Source organism: Planococcus citri, chromosome 1 (genome assembly GCF_950023065.1).
Source record: "Planococcus citri chromosome 1, ihPlaCitr1.1, whole genome shotgun sequence".
NCBI lineage: Eukaryota > Metazoa > Arthropoda > Insecta > Hemiptera > Pseudococcidae > Planococcus > Planococcus citri.
The window spans coordinates 77,277,035-77,288,122 of NC_088677.1; the positions used below are offsets into that span (position 1 = coordinate 77,277,035).

The following is an 11,088-nucleotide window of genomic DNA, read 5'->3' on the forward strand; positions in this document are numbered from 1 at the left end:
CGTCTTTCGTCAAGAAGTCCTTTCTTCCACCAAAAGTCATCCAAAAAGCTACATTCAGAATTTTAGTCCAACTTCAAAATTGAAGGAGCTACATTTGTTTGAAATTTCAAAAGGGCTTCAACACTTCAATTTCGGAGTGAGATGAACCCCCCCTCCACTTTACGGGTCTTGTAATTATAAACACCAAAAAAATATAAATATAAATATTAAAATTTTGTAAAGAGAAAGTTGATTGATACTTCAAAATACTCGTAATTTTATTTTATGAGAATTAAATCTGAAATTTTTAAAAAATTATTCATTGAGGACGAGAATTGCTGTATTTGAAGAGCTCTCTTGCTCCTTTTTATTACATACGAGTACGTTGTATAACATTTCCTAGAATCCCTTCATTCATACTTACCTGTCTTTCCTTTCTATTTCTCCTGTGTGTTCCCTAATCCTTACCTTACCATTGTTTTCTTGGTATGTCATTCTCTCGCTCTAGCAAATGTCAAGTTTAGGTACTACATACTACTTATAATATGAACAATCGAGATAAATAGGTATACCTAAGCCATACCGAACTCGCTAACTCCTTTTCAAAAAATCACGTCTCCTGGAATTCCTTCATCGTAGGTACCTGTTTGCAATTTGTCTCTTTCTTTTGAACCTTCTTTGAAACTGATCCGTATTGTTTCTTAATTACCTACCCTCATTTCCTAAGTATCTATAATTCACTCACTTTAGCGACGGCGACATAAAAATAGGTACATTGTCAAGAATTGGATGTGACAAGAAAAGGATCCAAAACACACCACCAGCGCAAACATCAGTTTCTGCAATTCGTTTCTCGATTTTTGGCAAATTTTTTGATCAAATCTACCTATTGACTTTTTGAATCGATTGGAAGTGGTTTCGAGCTGTTCTGAAGCCTTCAGCGGATTTTCGGTTCATCCTGCGTTTTAAAAAATGTCATAACCAGGCTCAAAATGAAATTCAGCACCGACGACTGGGACTGGGGAGGTTAAGGAGGGTACAAAATGGCATGTTTCCTGAAATGGTTTCAAATGACAAGGGGACTCAAGGCACACACTTCATTCGAGCAGATTTCTGATTTTACACCCCGAATAATGAAACGAGAAGGAAAAAAATCTACACCACGAAATACACGTGGGTATAGTGAGATATGGAATTCTTTTCGTATGTATGTATCATTCTTAATTTTCTTCGCGATACGTAAGTTCTTTATGAATAAGCACGTGTCGGGTGTTGATTCAATTAATTCTGTGACGAACTATAGACACAGATATGTATTTCATTAGCGGAAACTGAGAAAATCCCATGATGATTTTCACTAAACCAGAGGGAACTACATACTTATCGCTTCCGATACGATAGTCGATTAATGTTGCATATCGAAAAAAAAAATGATAAATTAATGAACAAAACTATTTTTTCACGGTTCAAATCAAACTGATTGTTTCATATGTAGTTAACGTTCACGTGCGCTTTATTTTGATTCGCGTTGTTTCAATTTAAATTGATGATAACGACCGTTTACACTTAATCATCGTTCGAGAAGTTGTACTCATTGCATATTGTGATTCAAACAACATTGAATGTATACCAATTTGAATTTGTAAGTAAATGATAAATACATTTTTAAAGGTTATTATTTGTCTACGAATTAGGTTTTTTTTCAAATTTTTTTTCTCTCCAAATCTTGTTTTTTAAAGGATAAAATGAGTTTGAAAATACACCAAAGGATCGACTTTATTTTTTTCATGTCAAATACGCAATGATAGGATGAATTTTTTTTTCATTAATTTTTTTTGGTAAGATTTACAAGTTTTAGGTAGATGTAAGTTTAGAAGAAAATGTTCTTTCGATTTCCAAAAAACAAAATTCACAGAAAAATTAATCACAGGGTATTTTTTATGATGAAAATAATATAGGTTATTTGAATTTTAAACCAGCAGTAGGTATCAAAGAATATAAAAGTACCGAATATCAAGGTACGAATGATAAAAGGTACATGATAATACATTATCTACTATAAAACTCATAGCGCCAAAACGTGTCGTCGAATGTGTATGTGTAATCGACAGTGAAAATGTGGAATTCGTTTTTTAAAATCACTATGAATCTGAATGTGTCAAAAGTTCAGCCATTATAAAATTGCAAAATTGGAAATTCGCTATCTTCAATCTGAAATCACAAGTCTGAAAATTTTAGAGAAGCGACAACAGGTGCACACTGCAAAGGTAATTTTGTTTTTTGTTTTGTTTTTTTCTTTTGAAGAATGGAGACAGCACAAAAGTGTTGGGTCCGGATCTAAAAATAAGAGAGAGAAATTTTCTTCACCCTGATTCAAACCTCTACTTAAATTGGGTATCATTTGTAAGGATTTTCCATTGCTATAGCATCTTGAAAGACCACTCAATATGCACAATTTCAACGACTTTTTCAAAATTTTGAAAGGAAACATTGCAAAAAATATTTTTCTTGTCACAAAATTGCAATACGTGCTACAACCTGATTCATGAAAATTTGAATAGGTACTCTCAATAGGTAGTCACCGCAAACAACTTACTGATTCTATGTACATGGTACCATATAACAAATTGTTTACTAAACTGTGATATGTATTTGCGTTCATAAGTGAAGAGTATAGACGTGTTATCTGTAACAAAATTCTTAGTAGGTAAGCTAATTTTTACTAAACACGAATGTTGAAATTTTTAGTCTTTTGTTCAAGAAAACAATGTGCCTACATACGTAGATATACCTACGTGATTAGATAAGAAAAAAAAATTAAAAATAAACTTTTCAAATTATAATATCCAGAAGATAAGTAAAGTTATTCCATACCAAACGAACATTTTCTGGGTTTAGATTGACTGATTCTACTTCCCAAGTCAACTCGTTGAATCAATTACGGCCATTTTCAAGTTTATCTGGAGACTCCAGCAAAGGCCAAAAAATTCAATTCTGTTATCAAGTTTGACATTTCGAATCCATTAAAGAAATCAACTTCAAGGGGTATAAGAAGTTTCGAATAGTTTATCGTGAAATCGACGATTTTACATTTTTTCGGTGTGTAAAAGCAGACAGTTTTTGGATCAAAAAAAAGTTTTAAATTTGTACAAAAAATTACCACCAGGCCACACAGATTCCGATTACTGAATTTTATTTCTTAATTTCAGACGAAGTTGAAAAAATTCAAAATTGCCTGCAGGTTTTTATAGAATAATCGAAATTTGATCAAATTGAGATAAAAAGCCGGAATTTGGTTCGTATCTTATTTTTGACCTTTCAAATCGATTGATGGTGGTTTTGAGCCTTTTTAAAGCTTCTAGAAGAGCTTTATACTTTCCAGTTCTGAAAAGATGCTAGATTTCATTTTGATATTTTTTATTTTTACAATTTTTCCAAAGCTGCAAAACCTAAAAATTTCTTGAGGGAAGCTCCAAAAAAAAATAAGACATAATGCAAAAAAAAACCTTAGTTTTACCAAATTTTTATGTTTTGTTCACGATAAGTAGGCCATCTGAATTTTCAAAAATTTTCCAAATATCAAAAAATGAAGCTAAGCATACAAAATTTTGATGGTCAGGGTATTTTAACGCCATACTTTGCACAAAATTCATTAGAAACGGCTGAACAGAATTTGATCAAATTTGAAATTTCACAACTAGGCTACCAGCCGGACATTATATTAATATCACAAACCCTCTATCATTCCCAACAAATCGTTTATTAACAAGTGGATCTGTTTTCAAACGAATTGTTTACGTAAAATTACTTCAATTTTCAGTGAATTGTTCGTGAGAGTATTAATTCATTTGAGAGAATCACTTATGAACGAATTGATTAATTTTTTGAAAAAAATATTCGCGAACGAATTGATCAATTCTTCAGTTTATGAATCATTTCGTTCACCAAAAATTATTCAATTTGTTTGTGAATGATTAAACAAAAATTGAGTAAATGGATCGATTCGTTTGCAAACAATTCACTTATATGAATCAAATCGTTCGCGAATGATTCACCAACAATTATTCAGTTCGTTCGCGATTATGAATCAATTCGTTCTCGAATGATTCGTCGAAAATTATTCAATTCGTTCGCGAATGATTCACCAACAATTATTCAATTCGTTCGCGAATGATTCACCAAAAATTAAGTAAATGAATCGATTCGTTCGTGAACGAGTCATTTATACGAATAAATTCGTTCGCGAATGATTCATCAAAAATTGAGTAAATTAATCGATTCGTTCGTGAACGAGTCATTCATGAGAATCGATTCGTTCGCGAATGATTCATCAAAAATTAAGTAAATGAATCGATTTGTTCGTGAACGGGTCACTTATAAGAATCAATTCGTTCGCGAACGATTCACCTAAAATTATTCAATTTGTTCGCGAATGATTCACCAAGAATTATTTAGTTTGTTCGCGATTATGAATGAATTCGTTCTCAAATGATTTGTCAAAAATTGTTAAATTCGTTCGCGAATGATTCGCCAAAAAATATTATATTCGTTCGCGAATGATTCACAAAAAATTAAGTAAATGAATCGATTCGTTTGTGAACGAGTCACATATACATACAAATAAATTCGTTCGCGAACGATTCACCAAAAATTATTCAGTTCGTTCGCGATTATGACATTATGAACCAATTCGTTCTCGAATGAGTCGTAAAAAATTATTTAATTCGTTCTCGAATGATTCACCAAAAATTATTCGATTTGTTCGCGAATGATCCACTGAAAATTATTCAATTCGTTCGCGAATGATTCACCAAAAATTGAGTAAATGAATCGACTAGTTCGTAAACGGGTCGCTTATACAAATCAATTCATTCGCGAACGATTCACATAAAATTATTCAATTCGTTCGCGAATGATTCGCTAAAAATTATTTAATCCGGTCGCGAACGATTCACCAAAAATCAAGTAAATGAATCGATTCGTTCGTGAACGAGTCACTTACACAAATCAATTCGTTCGCGAACGATTCATCAAAAATTATTCAATTCGTTCGGTTGTGAACTTCTGAATGATTCGATTCGATTCACTTAGCTTGAAAACAGATTAATCCCTATACCTACAATAGTTTCACGAAAACTGAATCAATCGTGAATTAATTGATCCGTTTGCGAATGATTCTCCAAGAAATCAATCGATTTACATATTTAATCACCAATCGTTCCTAAAGGATTCGATTCGATTGTGAACAGATCAATTGCTATAAAAATGTTTCAAAAAAGTGACTCAATTTGTTTATAAAAGATTTGTATTTGAAGAAAGGTCGGTCTTCTCACGCATAATGTGAGAATGCTTTTTTTTTCATACTGCACTTGTCCTCAGAATAGGTACTCTAATCTAATCTTTATATGTATTTACGCTTTGATTCCAGTACCTAACTGTGGTTTGTCTTCTCTTTTCTCAAAAACCATACAATATCTAAACCCTTCCATTTGATGTCAAGAATTTTTTCAACTAAAAAAATTGAAGCAAAAACTACTTGGAGTATTAGGGTCATAGGACAAACTACTAGTAGGAGAGAGGTTAAACACTCTGAAAATCTTGAAAAGCAGTAGGTATTGTAGTATTTTTTGAACGTTTGATGTCGCATTGACTTCTTTGACCCAAAAACTACAAAATACATTTTTATAGAAAGCAAACATCAAAGAATAATAATTTTTGAGCAAAAAAAAAAATTGAAAACAGCAAAAATTTCCTCAATTTGATATAGCCTGAAAATAGTAGTTGAGACATTTGAGATCACAGTGGGTTGGGAGGGGAGGAGGGAGGGTGCGGCCGAATTTGAACTATTTGAAGTATTCCAATAATGAAAAATAAGCACTTCACTTATTTTTAAACAATTTGTTTCTGAGGAATCATCCATTCGAAATGCTTTTTCTCACAACTTTTCGTCAAAATCCAAGCTCTTAGCAGTCATACGAGTACAAGCTCAACATCACAAAAATTTATAAGTTTGGTAGTTTTTGCGCAGGATCAAATTCTTTATAAAGTCGGTAATTTTCATTGAAAACCTTGCCTACTCACATGAAAGGGTAAACTGTGGTCACGCGTTGACGAACTGTCGACGCATGCTACAGAACAAACCAATAAATATAATTAATTTCCAATTTTCTCTATCACTTGTTAAATAACCGTCTCAGTATATGTTTATTAATAATTTACAGGAAGATTGATGAAAAGTGATATCAAACAACATCAAAAGAACAAAATACAAAGAAAAAGCCAGACCAGGTACATATTAATTATTATTCTTACTTATGTGTTTTATAGTGCAAATTTCCAATTATTAAAATTATATTATAGGCCTCAGCATGATCGCTTTCTAATTTTGTTTCAGCTTAAATATCACATATCGATCCCAGCCCATTAAAAACACCCACGAATTAACCGCAAAGAACTCGCAACTATGGCAATCAATTCAATTCTTAATCTTGTGTCGACGATTTTTATCTTATTCATGTTCGTTGCGTACATAGCTTCGTTCATCTGCGTAACGATTCACATGTATAAATTCATCAGAAGTAAACCACCGCAGAGCTTGACGATAAAAAATCTCACCTTCTACACATTTATTTTATTTTTATACTACGTTCATTATTTCATCATGATGATCTACTTGAAAGTAAACAAAAATGGCATACTGGAACCGATGTTATATGCCATTAAAACTGATCTAACGTTGATAACCATGTGTCTAAAATTCATTATGGCAATAGATATTTGCTTATGTTTTCGAAAAATCGCGCTGTATCTACAATCGTCTCCACAATTCGATACGAAAAAATTTATAATTTATTGTCTGACAGGTTCATTACCACCTTCGTTACTTGTCATTATCACTAATATCACTAAAGTACTTTTCAAATACGACGGTGAACCTATTCTGATTTGGGCTGGACTCGTCATTCCTATCATACGCTTAGTTCCGATTTTCTGTTCGATTTGGTATTTAAGAAAAAACACTGTAGACAGAAACGAGTTGTGGAAAAACTTCGCTCTGCAGATGCGTCTTTTCGTACTGATTGGAGGATTTTCTTCGATAATCGACTTTTGCGAAATGATTTTCATCGTAATTACCAATGTGTGGGGCTTTAGGGGCATAGGAGGTGTAGATATACATAACACTGTAATAACGGTGATGCAATATGGTATTTTCGTGGAAGGAGTTGCCATTGCTGTGGCATTCACATTCAAAGCAGATACACTGAAACCTGTAGGTAGGAAACCTTCGTGTACGACGACGGAAACTTTCACAGTGAATGTGAAATGCTGAAAGTCGAGGATTTGGGATTCGAAACGAATGGCAAAGAAATCAAGGTGCTAAGTTGACCCAAGTGCAAAAAATTTTTTATAATGTATTAAAAATGTCAGAGAGTTTGTTCGAATATGTCAAGTTTTTCATTTACCTATGTTATAAGTCTTTTTCTTATTGAAATCAATTCATCTCAATTATCATTAGATTTGTAATAATGCTTTCATTATATGTAATAATAATTATCAAATAAAACTTTTTTTTTATTTTGAGAGATGGAAGCATGATTTCGAACAAGTATCACAAAGAACAATCAGAAGCGTTCTGAACGTGAGGTGTGAGGGGGGAAGGGGTTGAGACCCTTCCTTCCTCGGACAGAAAAATTTAGGCAAAAAGTGGGAAATTGTTGGGAAAAATTGGGTGGGTTGGAAAAATTTGAGAACTTTGGGAAAGTTGGTAAGAAATTGTGTAAAGCAGGGAAAATCACAGAATTACCCAAAACTATGGGTTATTATTTCTTGGATTACATATAAATTTTCATTAGTATTCGTCCTCGCTTGGCTCGAGCCGGATCATTTCCCTTTTATTTTCTCCAACCAAAGTTGAAGAGTAAAAAAATTGACTTCTCACGTCAAACATAATATTGTTTTACTCGAAATTTTACAAGAAAAAGTTCTCGCCAATGCATTCCAGTCAAAACTGCCAGAAATTCACTAATTCACAACTTCTGCTGAAATATCAAAAAATCTCTCATTTTTTGCCGACAATTTGGAGACAAAAATTTCTAATTTTTGATATAAAAATCATCTCCTGAGAAAAATGAAGAATTGTGAATTTTCGAGAGCTTTTGTCCACGCCTCACTCGAGCTCCAACTTTTTGCATCAGTTATTTTACTTTTCGAATCATCAACTTCTTCAATGCTTTTTGCTCTAGTTTCGATCGGACAGATTTGAATTCTACAGTGCAAGTTTTCGAAAATTTTCAAGAATGAAAAAGGTGTTTGTGGGTAATTCTCAGAAAAAGGGTCGATTTTGATATGCATAATTTTGAAAAACGAAAATCATTTTTTTGGAAAATTTCAAGTGGGAATCATTTGTATATGTGTCCCAGATCCCTTTTCTAGTGTTGGCCTCAATTCAATCCCCCCCACTGTGGACCCCGGCCCCCTAAAACGGCGATAATTAGAATTCGACCCTCATCGATGTGTAATATGTCGATTGACATGTTTTCAAGGTCGTAGAATTCGAATCTGGAGTTATTTTTTTTTGTAGAGGTGGAGGGTGAGGCGTGGGGAGGGGGAAAATGTCAAATTTTGCTTATATTATCGTGTAATATGTCGATTTATGTTTTTCAGGCCGCAGAGTTCGAATCTGGACTTATTTTTTTGGTTGGGGTAGAGGTGAAGTGTGGGGAGGGAGAAAATGTAAAATTTTGCTTGTATTATCGTGTAATATGCCGACTAGCACGATAAAAGTACAGCTGTCTGAAATTTGGCCAAGTCGAAGGACAAATGGGCGCTGGACAAGCCGAAGGATAATCTCAACGTTTTTTCGTTTCTAGCCTTACCTACTGGACATTATTCGATTTTTAACACGTAATAAATGTGTACTTATCATGTAGAATAACTTCCCGTGCTCAATTATTGGTTTTGGCGGGTTCATTGGCGTAAATGAAAACACCAAGCCGAAGGACACAGATTTTGCGAAATATCAAAACTTCACAGATAAGTACGATCAGAACGAGCTGTAATGTAGTTTTTAAAAAGAACGGTGCGGGGTAACATTTCTATGAGAACAGTGAACTAGTGCAGCCACTCACCAGAAAAAAATGTTGGAGTGGGAAGCTACCAAAAATAATTGAAAATTGCTCGAAAATTTGCGCCAAAAGTTTGAGACAGTTTTCAAATGTGAATTGTGAGCTTCCTATAGACTTATTGCAATTGCAATTTGCACAATAAGAGACCTTCATGTTCTATGATAATGAGAATGTGTCAATTTTTCCAAAAAAAAAATCAAATGTACACCAATGAAAGGAGGGTCTAAAAACCTCAATACCATGTGTGAAATGTGTGCGGGGTCATTCTTGAATGGACCAAAAAAAAAAAAAAATTTCATGCTAAAACCGTTGAGAAATTTGCCATGTACACGAATTTTACCTTTTTCTGAGAATTACCCACGAAGATGCTTTCATTGAAAATGATTTTTGTACCTCACAAATTGTAAATTTTCGGAAGCTTTCATCCTCTCGTTGCTCGAGCAAAATCAAAAATATTCTGTAATTTTTTTTTTTTTTTTGGGTGTTTATAATTACAAGATTATTACACCAGTAGAGGGGGAGGGGTTAGATTTGGTTTGTGAGGTTGATGTTTTTTATTAGGGAGATGAATTTTTGAATTTCACAGGGTTCGTCAGGGATAGCAGGTGGGTTTTCTTTTATCTGTAGTGTGAGTCTGTTTTGTTTTAGTTGGGGACATTTGAAAAGTATGTGTTGAATGGACGTGGGTTCGTTTCTGCAAAATTGACTTGGGGGTTTTGGTTCTTTTTGGTATAAGTGGTTATGAGTAATTTTTGTGTGGCCTATTCTAGTCTAGTAATAAGGATTTCTTCTTTTCTGTTCAGGTGGCCTAGATTTTTCCAGGGGAGGGTTGTTTTTTTATGTTGGAAGAGTTTGTTTGAAGTTTGTTGTGACCAAAAGTTCTGCTAGTTGGTAAATGTGTTATTTGTGTAATTAAAGATTTAATATCATCAGGAGTGAGAGAGGTAAGAGGGGTGGGGGGAGCGGCTGTTTTTGCTAATCTATCAACAGTTTTGTTTCCAGTGATACCTAAGTGGCTGGGAACATACATGAAGCTAATTGAGTAATCATAATTTTGGAGGTTAAAAAGGGACTTATGTATGTCTTGGACTATGGGATGGTCAGAAAAAATGTTTTGAATGGATAGCAGTTAACTTAGTGAGTCGCTTTGGATTAAGAATTTTTTATTTTCTGATTGAATGGAAATTATATCTATTAGGCAATGTTTTATGGCAGTGAGTTCAGCAGTAAAAATTGAGGCACAGCAGTGAATTTTGAAACTGAGAACTTCGTCATTTATTGAGTAAGCATAACCAGTATGAATGTTGGAAATTTTTGAACCATCTGTGAAGCATAAGTTATATTCTGTATAGTTTGATAACAGTTCTAAGTAATGACTCTTGATTGATCATGTTTTGGGTAGTTTCTTAAGTAGAATTCCATCTGTATAGGTTTGAGAGACCAAGGGGGATAAGATATTGGTTTATGGATAAGGTTTTCTAGGTCAATTTGTAGGTTGTTCATATTTTTGATAAATTCTGGGATTGGACCTTAAGTATGGAGGAAATGCTGAGAGCTGTAGACCTTGAGTGATTTTTGAAGAGGGTGAGATGGATTATTTGCAACAGATGTTAAGAATTTGTTTGTCATGAGAATTTTCCTAACATCAGGAGGAGGCTCTGCAGCTTCACAATAAATGCTATTAATTGGAGACGAATAGAGAGCACCTATGCAGATGCGCAAGAAGGAATTTTGAACAGTTTTGAGAATGTTAGTAGTTTTATTTGAGAGGATTGTAAAGCATGGACTTCCATATTCAATTTTACTACGTATCAGAGCTTTGTACAAGTGGAGTAATAGTTCACATGATGGGTTATACTTTGGATTTTTAACAATTTTTAGTAAATTCAAACATTTGTTAAGTTGAGCTTTTATGTTGAGAAAATGAGGAGTCCAAGTGAGTTTTTTATCAAAAGTAAGTCCGAGGAATTTGGTAGTTGGTTTA

The 11,088-nt window shown here is 33.6% G+C and overlaps 1 long non-coding RNA gene across 1 annotated transcript; it reads left to right on the plus strand.

Annotated features, from left to right (window-relative positions):
- The first annotated feature begins 1,355 nt into the window (after positions 1–1,355).
- On the plus strand, positions 1,356–7,562 carry LOC135833739 (uncharacterized). Its single transcript, XR_010556525.1, has 3 exons — positions 1,356–1,621; positions 6,201–6,267; positions 6,374–7,562. It is a non-coding gene; the product is annotated as an uncharacterized LOC135833739 (long non-coding RNA).
- The last annotated feature ends 3,526 nt before the right edge of the window (positions 7,563–11,088 follow it).